The 14,241-nt window shown below is 35.0% G+C and overlaps 1 protein-coding gene and 1 long non-coding RNA gene across 7 annotated transcripts in view; one reads left to right on the top strand and one right to left on the bottom strand.

The window, feature by feature from the left end:
* The window catches only part of Glut4ef (Glucose transporter 4 enhancer factor), an 82,842-nt gene that overhangs the window by 19,249 nt on the left and 49,352 nt on the right, over nucleotides 1-14,241 (top strand). The window lies entirely within an intron of this gene.
* Nucleotides 11,054-13,616, bottom strand: LOC145971629 (uncharacterized). The gene is made up of 3 exons (XR_014438907.1): nucleotides 13,262-13,616; nucleotides 11,786-12,039; nucleotides 11,054-11,679 (listed from the first exon to the last, which is right to left on the bottom strand). It is a non-coding gene; the product is annotated as an uncharacterized LOC145971629 (long non-coding RNA).

Raw genomic sequence — 14,241 nt, 5'->3', positions numbered from 1 at the left:
TATCGACATTGTTGCCGGAACATGAATACTGATGTATTTAATCGAGGCCGTCAAAGTTACGCAACTTCGTTTATAATGTATCTAAATTAAATTATTTATTTTTTTTTAACACAAACATCGCGATTCTTCGATGGCTTCCTAATGGAACATTTTAACAGGATCGTGATGGTTTCCGCAATATATGTGAACGCGATGATGAAGTGACGTAATAAAAGACCGGTAGCAAAAGAGAATCGATGACGACAAGCGCGTTAAGGTCACAGAATGAATGAGGAATTTATCAGTCGCGCGATTGACCAGTTATCTATTGCTATTTATCTCGAACCAAGGTTTTACAAAGTGCGAATCGCACAAAAAAACATTTCGATTCTTTCACGATATGCTGATGGTACGCTAATTTTTTAAATTTTTATTTACATTGCAAGAAGCGATTACAAAATATACGGAGAGAGAAAGAGAGAGAATTTTCTTAAAATTTTTGCAAGACTCAATTTTAATACAATCACATAATTTTGGATATCAATTATTCGGAATGAATCATTTCTTACAAAGATGTGTCTATTTTTGTAACAAAAATTTATATCAACTACACTCTATCTTCATTTCGTAATATTCTCACTTTGCAATCATACTTTTATATTTATTTATCGCAGTGTAACAATTAATTTTAATTATCGTTAGCGCTCGGAAATAAAAATCTCACGGAAATAAGTGCATTTTTATTTCAGTTTAATCAACCCAATTGAAAAGAGATTACCGCATTATCGCTGTACGCTCGTTTAATGCAAATTAGCAGGTTTTTAATCGCGTCTTTTATCGGGAAAAACGTCATATAGATGCTTTTTATTAGCCAGTTTCTGCTTGTACGCTCGGCGGCGACGCATTATCTCTTTGCAGCTGACAATCGCTCATACTCATTCCTTATTCAGCTTGGTGCTACTCGCGGATGGGAAAGGAGGGGGGAATTCACGGATTGAACAGCGGTATGACGTCATTGGTAGTAACTCGACACAGTGACACCGATCGCCGGCTCTGCCGGGGACAAGCCGGCCGGTGTCATCAGGACGGTCTCCGCTCATGCTGTTTTCATTCCTTCTGTCATTGGCAAAGAATAGTGATGTAAATATATACACAACCTCATAGACTTTCACTTCTATACGAGCATCCGCTCTTTACGCATCTTTTTCTAAAGGCGATGGCTCTCGCAATACTTGAGGACAAGGATAGACGATTGCGAAGGTACAGACCGGCCGGCATGTTTATGAAATCAATGAGAGATAAAAGTGGCAAAACAAGTCTAAAGCAGCTCAAAAACATTGCGTTGCATTAAATTCTCGACAAAGGCTGCACCGCAAAGTTCGATAAAAACAAGAAGGAAAATATCCGGAGATTATTATCTCAGATTACTGCGTGTCAATTGAGGGTTAATCAATTCGATAAGGAAACACACAATATGCTACCTAATATATTCAGCTGCAGATTATATGGCGATAACAATTGATTATATTCGACGTGATTCAATATCTGTAATTAATTTTCCGCAAAATTGTAGTATCTATTTATCTTCATTATTCGCTAATCTTTTACCTCTTGTAAACATTTTGTTTTTATTACATTTTAATATTATTTATTACGTATACGCCATTCAAAATATCATCGAAGATACAAAGCGTGGAGAGAAGCTCTGATAATATTTCATGTGTGATTAACGCTCCCGCAAAAACAAATCTTCCGATACCGTATGTCTCTTTGTTCGTTATTCCGAGAACATATTAGCAGGTGATTTGCCATGAGCGATCTATATTCTATAAAACATCAATCAAACGCATGCCTTATCTCCTTGAGATAAGAGATGTCGTCGCGAATACGAAGATGTCGCGAGTCTCACTGTGCTTGACATGACAATGACAAAGCTCAGGGCAAAAATATGTTGAAAAATTACATTTTTACATTTGACGCCATTTTTCTTTTTCCCATTTTAATGCTTCCACATGCATTTGTTTTCCAAAAAAAATAATATATATTGAAATTAATTAATTTAAAAAACAAACTACATTGAAAAGCTGTAAATAATCGCTTACATAACATTAATTAAAAATACGGAAATTTATTTAAAATGTAGTAATTCAAAATAGCATTTACAAATCGCATAATACATGATAGGTTTTTATCAAATTAAACTGTAATAAAAATACTAAAAAATCTTATAATAAAAAAGCTTGAATATTTACTACATGAAATCTTTTAACGATTGATAATTGGCTAACAAAGTTTATTTCATATTTTTAATCGTATATCATTGTTTTTCCCGGTAAATGATTCTACACGTTCAAGCACCATATCCTTTATTTACATCTTATCTCTTATACAGGATGATTGATCTTTCGAGACATTGCACCATGGCACTGACACGTTATCAGAGTCAAATGTAACGATATACGAATCTAAAATGGCGACGAACGTGAGATAACGTGTCTGGTATTGTCACTTGGAATGCGAATAAATATGTATCGAAATTTTCTTCACGTCGTTCCTCGTCGTTACGAGGAGTGGAAACGGAAATTGCAATTGCCGCTTTGATTATTATCGATATATAAATAGTTAGTTTAAAAATAGTTCGGTCAGGTAATTGCTCCGCGAGCAGCGGTAACGGGAGACGTGAGATTTCAATGTCAAGTCGTTATGCCACCGGGTTGTACAGATCAGAATTCTGTTCTCGTGGCCAGGAAACGCACAATGCAAAGAAAAGGAAAAAAATGAACGACGAAACATGTGTTTACGCGTATATCAACATGCGAACAAGTATGTAAGAGATGCTCTTTATCGATTTATCAGATACAAATCTCGCGTAGCACGCGGCGCGAATAAACAGAAATGACATCAAGTATCCTCGTTGCCGGATTCTCGCAGCCTTTTATTTGCTTATAATATAGATAATCAAGAGAGAGAGAGAGAGAGAGAGAAAGAGAAAGAGAGAGCGGTTACCGGTGAATCTAATACCGCTCGGAGAACGCGTCACGCACATGGTATTCGTTTAATCGATTGCATCTTCACAGACTGACCGCTCTATTTCACTACAGTTATGATGTATTGATGAAATAAGTTTTCATACGTTATAACTTCTTGATATGCCCAGCTGTTACGAGCTGGCAACACGGGGCAAGGCGTATTAAATAAATCAGTATAAAAATCATTGCATAATTATTTTCTCATGATTGCTCTCGTGATTCTCATGAAATATAAAAAATTTAAATTTTACTTATAGAATGGAAAAGAGTGTTATAATAATGTAATCGAGCATTAACTATTTTTAAAGAATTTTTCTTTTTTTTTATTTCTTGAAAAATATACGGTTTATATTAATGCGTGTGTGTGTGTATGTGTGTTATATATATGTCTAATCGTTTAAATGATACGTACGACAGTGACAAATCCTGATAAGTATTTATTATGCCACTAGATGATATTTTTTAACGCGTATTTAATGCGCCTTCCGCGTTCTCTTCCGCTTGTTTTTTACGTCGTCAAAATTTTGGTAAATGATGACATTATTTATTGATACACGAATATAAACTTGAGATAACTTCAAAGTCCCGCCTACTATCGCTCTTGATTAATAAAAGATTTATCAGGTAAATATTACTCCGCGCGATATAAATTGGATAGTGCAAGTGCATTGGATTGTTTGAAGATAAACTTGGTGGTGCTTCCTATATAAAAGAAAACATAATTCTTGCCGCGCATATCACTCCAAGTAAATTATAATTATCGTCACAAATTTTTTAATTTTTTACAGTTGATCTTTGTGTTAACATGTAAAAGCATTGTATATGTACGTCGCGTTTAATATACATGCATAGATAGTCTTGCATGTTGTATCAATGTTTTGTTATCGTTATCAATAAGTATATCTAATTATTTTGGCAAAATTTGTGAATTTTTTTACATTCATTATTATTTAAAATTATTCTAAAATTACTTCGTTAAGAGATAACCTGTGATTAATCGCGTTTATAAATATTAAAACAATGCTTAAAATGTTAAGAGAATGTTTTTTCTGCAATATGCGCATTAATTTTTAATCATGCCGAGTAAATAGTAAATTTTAAGTAAATTTTAATTATCTATATCTGATTGAGGAATATTATTGTTAAATTCGTCGAACTTGATGAATCATTTACCAATCTTTTGAAGTATGTAAGAATAAATATTGTCCAAAAGAGCATGAATGAATAATCACGTTACAGCAGTTTCAGAAATTATATATAATACATCATAACTATAATTATATAAATTTATGTACTGTTATTTATACACACAATGCATAACCTCTTATTTATTTTTTTTAAATTGTAACACAACAATATTTTATTGTTCTCGAAAGTTTTTCTGTTTTCTGTGATAAAATTCTTTTTCACTATTATCAATATATTATGACACAAATACTATTAACTTTCATTACAAGAAATCAAATTCCAACATATATTAATATACTCAAGTGATAATTTATGCTAGTATGTTATTTTTCGCAAATTGATTGTTTTTATCAGTTAACATGAAATTGATGTTAAAGATTAGGGAATATTGTAGAATACACTTTTTCCAAATTTGAAATAAGTAAAAAAGAAATTTATCAGAATTAATTGCTAATTAATTGCTCAAAGATACCGTAAATTATATACGGAATACATTTAAAAAATAATCAGAAACGCTTCATCAACATTTGTATATTTTTATACTGCAGACGTAAATTATATATTATCTCAAAAATAAACGAGCAATTAATTTTATAAATAACAAATAATAAATTAACGAAATTATGAAGAGCTCACCTCATGGTTTCTCCGTCGTTGTCCGATGTCTTCTCTTCCTTTCTTGTTCGTTTGGTCTTTCATATTCCTTTTATTGCTCCTTCATGGCACTCACTCGCGAAAACACGGTTAATTAAGACTGCGCACGCACTAATCACCGAATATGACGATCGCCTCACACTTTATCTCCAACATATAACGCATTTTATTTTACATTGAGAGATGAGAAAATGCGGAAATTTTCACGTTACACGAAGCTACGATTCTCTTAGTATTGAAAAATCATGCGATTAAATTCGCACAATGTTTCTCTATTGTTATAGATGTAACAAATGATATATACGCATTTTACAGCAATGTTATTATCTTTCATTACAATATTTTCATTACAAAAGTGAATATATATATCTATACAAATTAAAATGAAAAATATCGATAAAATGTGATATCTCAAAGCTACGTTATTACTCCGTTGCCTTGTGTGTGCGATCGAATAAATCACATAAACTACGCACTTCAACAGATCATGAATATTAGTACAGAATTTACGCGCGACACGCAGTCGAGAAATATTAAAATGTGATATAATAACGATCCCTAAGAATAGCGACGTGTTCTGTTTACATACTTGACGGTATGTCAGTGTGTTACGCCCGAGGGGGCACGCCCCACCACAACGAGAGATGTCGAGAGAGGGGAGAAGGACAAATATGCGTAGAGAAAGACTATTGTTATTCTCTCAACGATCATATGTTAAACGAGTCGCGTTGTACGTTGTTCCTTAATACAAAAATCTATCGATATATCTTGATAGAGAGATTACGATTCCATCCAATAAAACTAATCTTTCTTATAATTATATTTTTTTAATTAATTAACGCGTTTTTAGTAACACGCGAGTTGATTCGTTTTATATCTGTAGTATTTAATTAATGACTGAGAAATTCGAAAATGACACTGGTAGCTTTAACCCGATAATGTGCGATTCTACGCGATATTATGTTAATACTAGATTAATGCTAGTTGAGTCGCGATAATCGCGAAGATTAATTAATCATACAAGTTGATAATCGATAAATGATACTAGGAAATGATCATTTGGTATCTTCTAACACTTGGTCGCGATCATATTTGAGAAATATACGACGACACGAATCGCGTGACGTATTATTTTATAATATATTGTTTATATATTTTACATAAATATGTGCGTATCCTTTTGTGTATATCTTTTGTTTACGTGCGGTGATCCTGTTATCATTTGCGCGACGAGATCCAACAGAAACTGTTACGCATTCGGTGCGTGTATTATCTCTTGATTATTCCTTGTACAAGTATTACTAGCGATTATCAAGTGGTTAAATTAATCATTACGATTATCGTTGATTAGTCATTATCTCGTGTAATCCGCAGGAAAGTGCAGTATCACTTTAATCTGTCCAATATCACTTTCAAATTTCTCAATCATTAATAAAATATCTCTATAAGATATAAAATAAATTGACTCGAGCATTATTGAAACGCATTTAATTAATATTAGTTATTAATATATTTTAATATTTATTAACTGCGTATCTCTCTTTCTCGTAAATTGAGCGCTTACATTGATGATCTGTTGAAATTACGTATATTTTATGTTATTTATATATGATGGAACCAATCGCACGAGTCATCGAGGCGTAGTAACAATGTATTCTTAGATATCGCAATCTGTGAATATCAATCGTTTAATTTAAATTTTGTATGTATATATCTGTTTAATTATTGCGTCGTAATGAAAATTAGCAAAATTACCGTAAAAACAAGATAGACGTTATACGCGATCTTGACCGCGCAATTTTCCAGTGTTGAGCAGATCATAGCTTCGTATGACCGTGAGAATTTCGCATTCTCTCGCAAATGTAAAATAAAGTGCGTGTCGGGAGTGCTATGTAAAGTGCGGAGCGTTCGTCGTATTCTAGTGATTAGTCTACGTGCGTGGTCGTAATTAACTGTGTTTTCGCGAGTGAGTGTCTCCACGAGTGCCTTGAAGGAGCAATAAAGGACAAACAGAAAAGGAAGAGACCCGAGAGAAGACGGCAAAATCACGAGGCGGAGAAACCATGAGGTGAGCATTTTGCAATTTTGTTACTTGTAAAATTAATTGCTCAATTATTTTCAAGGTGGTAAGTTTACACAAGCAGTGATATAAATGTTGATCAAGCGTTTTTGATTACTTTTTAAACTTGTTTCGTGAATAATAATTTCGCAACGTCTTTGAGCAATTAATTAACAATTAATTCTCGTAAATTTTTCTTTTTATTTACGATTCACTAGAAGTGTTTTTCGAAAGTAAAGATGCTACAATTATAATACTAGAGAGCATTGCATCTATTTAATATCAATTTTCTGTTAATTGGTAAAAGTAATAAATTCATGATTAAAATATACATACCGGCAATAAATTAACATTGTATCGAAATTTGATTTCTTTCGATAAAAATTTCAGATTAATAAAAATTATACATTAATAAAAATTAATACTAAATATTATTACTATTATTATTATTAATACTAAATATTAATAAAAATTATACTAAATATTATTCTTTCTAAAAAAATCCATTAGAAATTTATTAAAGAATCTGCGATTAAAATAATCTCTGTTAAGCTTAAGACGTAACATCGAGACTTGTCTCTCTCTATATCGTCAGTGTTATCGCGCCGATAATGAGGGAAGAACGTCGGCAAAATCTCGGCCATCCGAGTCGAGAGAGGAATCCTTGATGCAACCTCGGCTCGCCGCGGCTTTGTCCTTTCTCGCGATTGGCAGAATCGCTGTCGGGCGGCCGTTTCTAGATTCTCGCGTGGTCGCTTTCCTAATAGACGCTCGTTACTCACGTTCAGGTGCAAGCTGCACGTGGAAACCCGATTACGCAGTTGCCGTTGCGAGCGGGAATAAAGCCGGCGCGCTGATGAGGATCGGGCCGATCCAACGGAACAAAGAAATCCTTGAGGCTCGGGCGCGATGGAGATAGCGGATACAATTCGCGTTGTTGGGTGCCCCTCTTAGATAAGAGCCGCCGACGAGTTTCGCAATCCGCGCGTCAATTAGAACGCAATTTAGAGCGCTTTCTCGCGGCGAGTTCGATTATTTTTCCGGGGGAAGCTTGTCGCGCGCGATACGTTGCAAGGTGTAATTTCATATAACTTAGCTCTCCTCTTACAGAGAACGAATGGCGCGATTATCGCGGCAATTTTTATCCCAGTTTTGCCGGATTTGAGCGATAAATGACCGCTAGATTACGGGGGTGATGGTTATGGTCCCCGGTAATCTCGAAAATCTACGGTAGAAATGTCTCCCGCACATGTAATAGAGACACGAAATTCGAGGATGACGAAAGCGACGCTTTAACCTGCTCGAATCCGCGAATTATGATGTAAAGTATGCTTCATCCTTGAAATACGGGCATTCTTGAAAGTCACTCGAGTGCGTTAACTGCGATTAGCGATTTTCGTATCCATCCCTGTGGAAAATCTCGGGAACGTGGAAATTTACCTGCCAGCCGACAAATACGTTCGCACCGAGACACATTCTAGTCGAAATTATTCCGTCGCCTTCCAGATAACGCGTCTTTCTGATAGGAGACTGTCACATGCAATGGTTGCGTCAAAAAGACACACTTGCTATCTCCATTTTTCATTTGACATTTTCACGGGATATTAATTGCAAAATAACAATATGTAATTTCGGAGCTGTAAATAAAAATTTCTCGAAATTATTAAATTACTTTCTTTTCAATCGGCTTAAAAAAAGAACTGTCTTCTTGTCCATAATCGACGAAATGGGATATTAATTGCAAAATAATAATATGTAATTTCGGAGCTGTAACTAAAAATTTCTCGAAATTACTAAATTACTTTCTTTTCAATCAGCTTAAAAAAAGAAGTGTCTTCTCGCCTATAATCGACGAAAACAACAAGAAAGAACCGTTATCTCCCGGATAACTTTATCTGGCGATTAAGTAATTTTAGGAGTATTCCTTATATCTATGATATTTACACAATATATATTAAAATAGCTCAGAAGCTAAGACAATATATACATTACATTTGTAATAAAACAAACAAATCAAGCATGTCAGGAACGTACTTTCGGTTATCGCGGCTCCGTTTGTCCATCGTGAAACAATTTAACCAGATTGATAGGAGAGAGCTCCGGTCAATCTAAAGCATCGTCGAGGAACAAAGGAAAGCGTGACTTATCTGCAGCGAAGAGATACGTTGATGACAAGGTACACGCGCATTGAAAGAGAAACTGATTCATCGGCACGCAATGGCTCGTCGCGGCAATGACAAAGGTCATCCTTGAGTTCCTATTTGGCCGACAAATAATATAAACTGGTCCTTTATGGACAGGCTATCCGCGCGGTATCATCTCGAAGAAAAAGGAAATCAGCTTAACGTCGAGCGACAGCATCTCGCATACTGATAATTCTATTTTTACTTTCAGTATATCGGGCATGATTAGTAAAAACTGGCAAACGTTGATATATCGCGGTTACGATAAAGCTGCACCTGATACGCGACTACCACCGGCATAACCGGCTTCTCCCGATGACGTAACGCCTGTTTTGCTTATAACTACTTATTAATGAGATACATATACACTTATTGTCGTAACAAAGATAGCTGATGACTGAAATTTCGATTAATAAAGGCATAAATTATGCAGAGATAAAGTTACGTTGCCCACGAATTATTTAATAACACTCTTAAAACTCGTAAACTTTACATAACTTGTTCATTAATCGGTACAGATATCGCGAGAGAAATGAGATTATTCAATACTGCACGCATAATACAAAGTTACATCATAGATAGCAAGGAAAAATTTGGCGAGTGAGATGAAAATCTGTTCCGTGACAAAGCGATGCAGAATCGCTCTCCAGATTAGAAATAGACTTTAAAGCAGCGTACATATGTATAATTACGTAATGTGCAATTCACGTGTGAGAACTGTGAGTGGTTCTCATAGCAAGGTACCTCGAAAAAAGACTGAAATCAACCGTTATTATTAGATTTCTTAATATAACGACAATAGACAAGAGTTCAAGGTGGGACAAAAATAAAGCACACAGCAAGAAGTGCAACCTTGGGGATATTATGCAAGAAATTGAAGCATAGAGGCAGCATGAATGACGCTGTTGCGAGAGCTTCAGTTAATACAGAAGAGAAGTTTTCATTGTTCGTGAGATCTGCAGCTCGTGGGCAATCGAAGTCGTGACGTCAGAGACGCTGTAATCCTTTCTTAACGCGTCGTCACGATTTTCTCGCGGCGACCTCTACGGCTCTCTCTCTCTCTCTCTCTGTCTCTTTTTTTCCTCATCTATATTTTCTGACGTCATTGCTACGCCAACACGAGGCGAAATAAGTTTATAATAGAAGCAAAAATCCGTTAAACGAAAAGAGACGAGTTCCTGAGCAGCAAAAAATCATAAAAAATAATTCGCGCAGATTTAATTTAAAAATTTCGCTAAAAAATTTTTGTGATCGACAAGAATCTTTCTTCTTCAATGTTTGTTAAGATTATTTTTCGCAAGTCGACAAAAATGCGTGACATCACGCGCAATCAGGTCTTTCCGGCGTCATAATTTTCACAATATTCCTGCAAGTCTAACTGACGCGTGTGCGTGACGTCAATGGAATGATACCGTTCATGTTTTGCAGGAATCATATTTATGACGATTTAATAACTACAAAGAAACGGTAATGATGCAATATTAGAAAAAAAAAAACAATTTCAAAATATTTTCTTCGCCGAGATATAAAAGAAATACGCCAATATATAATGTCAAAACAAGGTCTACGTTCGCTATAGACAGATGTAATATCCGATCGAAATCATTTTTCCGTGGTAACGAACTCGATTGCCATAAATATCCTGTCATAATTTTTATTCTATAAATACGGTACGATCGCCGAGTTAATATAACATGGCTTCAACAGACCGGCAAAAAACATTGCGTTTTTTCTTATAAACGTCTCGTCTGAACAATATATAGACGAATACATCTTTGCAAGTAAAATAAGAATTCGAATACCGTAGCACTTTAAAGAAAGTATAACATGACATGAATAAAGTGTTTACATTCGCGTTCTCAAAACGCACGTATTCGCTCAATTATACGCATAAATAATAATGCTTATCAACTTGCAATAAATTTTTTTATTTATTCTCGCAAAAGAGAACATCGCTAAGATACATTAAGAATCACGAATTGCTGGAGAATTGCATACTAAATTTATGGACCGTATCTGAAATATGAGAATAGAAATACCCGTTATATCTGTTCTTCGTATGCAATCAAAGGTTACGACGTTGAATGCCGTGAGGCATTCCCAACGTTTCAGCATAAAATTTCTACGTTACGCTTGAATATATTATATTATACAAGGTATAGCTTAAAAACACGACGTATAAATCATTTATTTAAACGATAAATCGTAATTCAGAAACATAACGATATAAAAAACAATTCGTTCAACGAGAAAAAAATAATCCCTCATCTAATGAATATTGAATAAATAGGAAAGACTGAGTTTAGAGCTTTTCCGAAAGTTTTACGACGAGAGCACCCTTTATCAAGATAAAGGTGCCAGGTTTTTTGCGAACCCAAAGAACGGCAAAATTACGAGAGAATTTCAATTGAACAGAGCGAGCATCTGTTTATACGCTAGTAAACTAGTTTGGTAAAGATGACGTAACGTGTTGCATTCGTATCATTCGATATCCGGTCGATTGTTTCCTCGTAAACCGCATCGCGATTGCTTTTCAGAACAAAGTCGTGACGTCAGGCGGGGGATAAAGGCTACATATGCAAAAAAGCTGCAAAGGAAATGTCACAACGCTCTTTATATTAGCTCACGTTCGCCGACCAAGTGCAGCTGGTCTCACAATCGGACTCTCTCGATTCGCGAGGAGCGAATTTTACCTGGTCCCGTTACGCGTCGACGAATCTCGGTGCATTCTCCGATTCGGGTCACGGCTCCGTAAACACACCTAATTTCCTGCTGACATTCTTGAATCACGCGTCGACGTGGAACGCCCGAATTCCTCGCAAACGTCATCGTTTACAGTCTTTGCACGGCGACAAACTTGCGTCGATTCCGCGAAACACGGTATTTCGGGTGTTACCGTGAAGAAACATCCGGCCCATACATCCTACTTTCGAATCACCTGACCTATCTAAGTAAAATATTGTAATTACCTTCTTTTTGTCATCATCCGTGCGCTACTGATCGTATCCTGCTCATGCAAACGACCTGTTGAAGCATGGGAATCTAGCGGTCGTATTTCGCATTTTACTTACGTAAATTAAGTAACGCGAAGACATTTACGCGAAAAAATAGTACCCTCGCAAGCATTGTTACGTGAATATTAATTAATGCGATAGTGATGTATTACGTGGAAACAATGGCAAATTAAATAATCAATCGTCGCTTTCTATTGCAATTAATACTCGATAAAGGATTAATAAAAACGCAATCTTTCTTCATGGAAATATGCCTTATTGGCGGTTACGACACGGAAGTTTGCGAGTTCTTTTCCACGGTCCGTTACAAATATAGTTTTATACGTCGAGCTCGAGTTTACAGTTATCATTGTGTTGGAATGAAACGCGGCATATTTCTCTTTCCTGTTTCGCGATACGGCCTACGTCGTAGGATCCGACATAATTAAATCCGGAAAGTGTCCCCGACACGTGTCCAGGATTGAACAATTGATTCGGTATCCATTACACGTGTACATTCCTTCGTCATTGATTTCGCACGAAATAAGACTATAAGAAGCACAATGCATACCAGGTACTCGTGCGTTGTCTAGTTTCACAGGTGTTCCAATAAACTCGTGTTAGACAAACACAATCGTTCTTTTGAAATTTGTAAAGATTAAATATATACATGCCGTAATTTCAGAGACAATTTATTTCTTTAATTAGTTAAAAAGTGTGTGTAAAATACGGTATCATGTACTTATTTAAGATATGAGAATTATCTCTTATAGATTATTGATGTCAGTATTAATTATCTATTGTATTTTAAAGAGAAGGATAATTTAACGCGCATAAAGATAGAAGGTTTGATATTAAAACTTTAAACGTAATATATATACACAGTTATGGTAATATCATGCATATAAAATTTTTCTATATTATAAGAAAAAAAAGATATAATATAGATATCTGTATAATGTAATAAATATAATTAAAATTTAAAATTTAATCTCAATACTAGAGGAGAGAAATATACCGAATGGATTATTCAGGTAAAATTTATTTACTGAATTATTTCAACATTGTCTCATTTGCAACTATTATCGCAAAATACTGTCTATAAAAACCTATTTGTAAAATGGATATTATTAAAATTTGCGTGCGGGCAAACGGTGATAAAATATAATTATTTACCTAACCGCAATCGATCCATGATGACAACGAGAATATTAGGTTAACAGCGACAAAAAGTAATAATGCCAAATATCCAGTCAAACAAGTTGAATTAATTCCCTCAATCATGCGCCGTTTACTCGTGATCGTCATAAATGCTATAATTCTTCGTCGTTAAATTTAGTTTTAATTTAGTCACATAGCGTATATATCCATTGGAAATTCCATTAATGTTGAAAAAAGTCGCATAGACTAGTTAAGAAATTATATTGACCGTTTTGACTCTCTATTTAATATGTTTTTTATATAGTTTTATATCTGTTCGACTTCTGATCACGACACTACATTCAATAGTACATTTAGCGTTAAATGTACTATAAATGCCATCTTTTATTAAAAAAGTTAAAAGCCATTTTCGTATTATGCAGATAAAATGAAGGCGATAACAGAGTTAAATACGCAATAAATATATCCAGATCCACTTCAAGTCTAATTAATTTAATCTCTCTGCTGGAAATTATTATGAATAATTAGTATCACTACTCTCGTAATAAAAAATACGTTTAAAAATCGAGTTGTAAAAAGCATTTAAATGACACATTTTTCTTATTAAAGAAGATTGATAAGATCTGTGAAGTGTTCTAACTTTTAAAACGTGGTATTACTTGAAATATGATTGACAATATTAATCGCCAACGATCAAATGCGCATTCGATGCAATAGTATTCGCGGCAGCTGTGTTAAATTTAATCTCGAGCGTATTTTATATTATTGCTCAAGTAAATCCCGTTGCCCAAGCGAGGCGATTTTGTCGTTGCGACACGCTCGGTATAGCGAAACACTTCACCGTCTTCGAGTAATCCGTCGTGCCGCGCTTTAGGGGAGCACAGCTCACTTGTGAAATGAAGCAAAATGCACTTTCACCCGGCATTGCGTTTCGCAATCTCCCGCTGCGGCGCGGATTCTCCGATCTCCGTCTTGGTGGTCGTCGTCGTCGTCGT

Source organism: Camponotus vicinus, unplaced genomic scaffold, assembly GCF_025532165.1.
Source record: "Camponotus vicinus isolate PSW18456_S1 unplaced genomic scaffold, iyCamVici1.0 SCAF_5, whole genome shotgun sequence".
In the NCBI taxonomy this organism is placed as follows: Eukaryota; Metazoa; Arthropoda; class Insecta; order Hymenoptera; family Formicidae; genus Camponotus; species Camponotus vicinus.
This window is presented reverse-complemented; position numbering and strand designations above follow the sequence as displayed.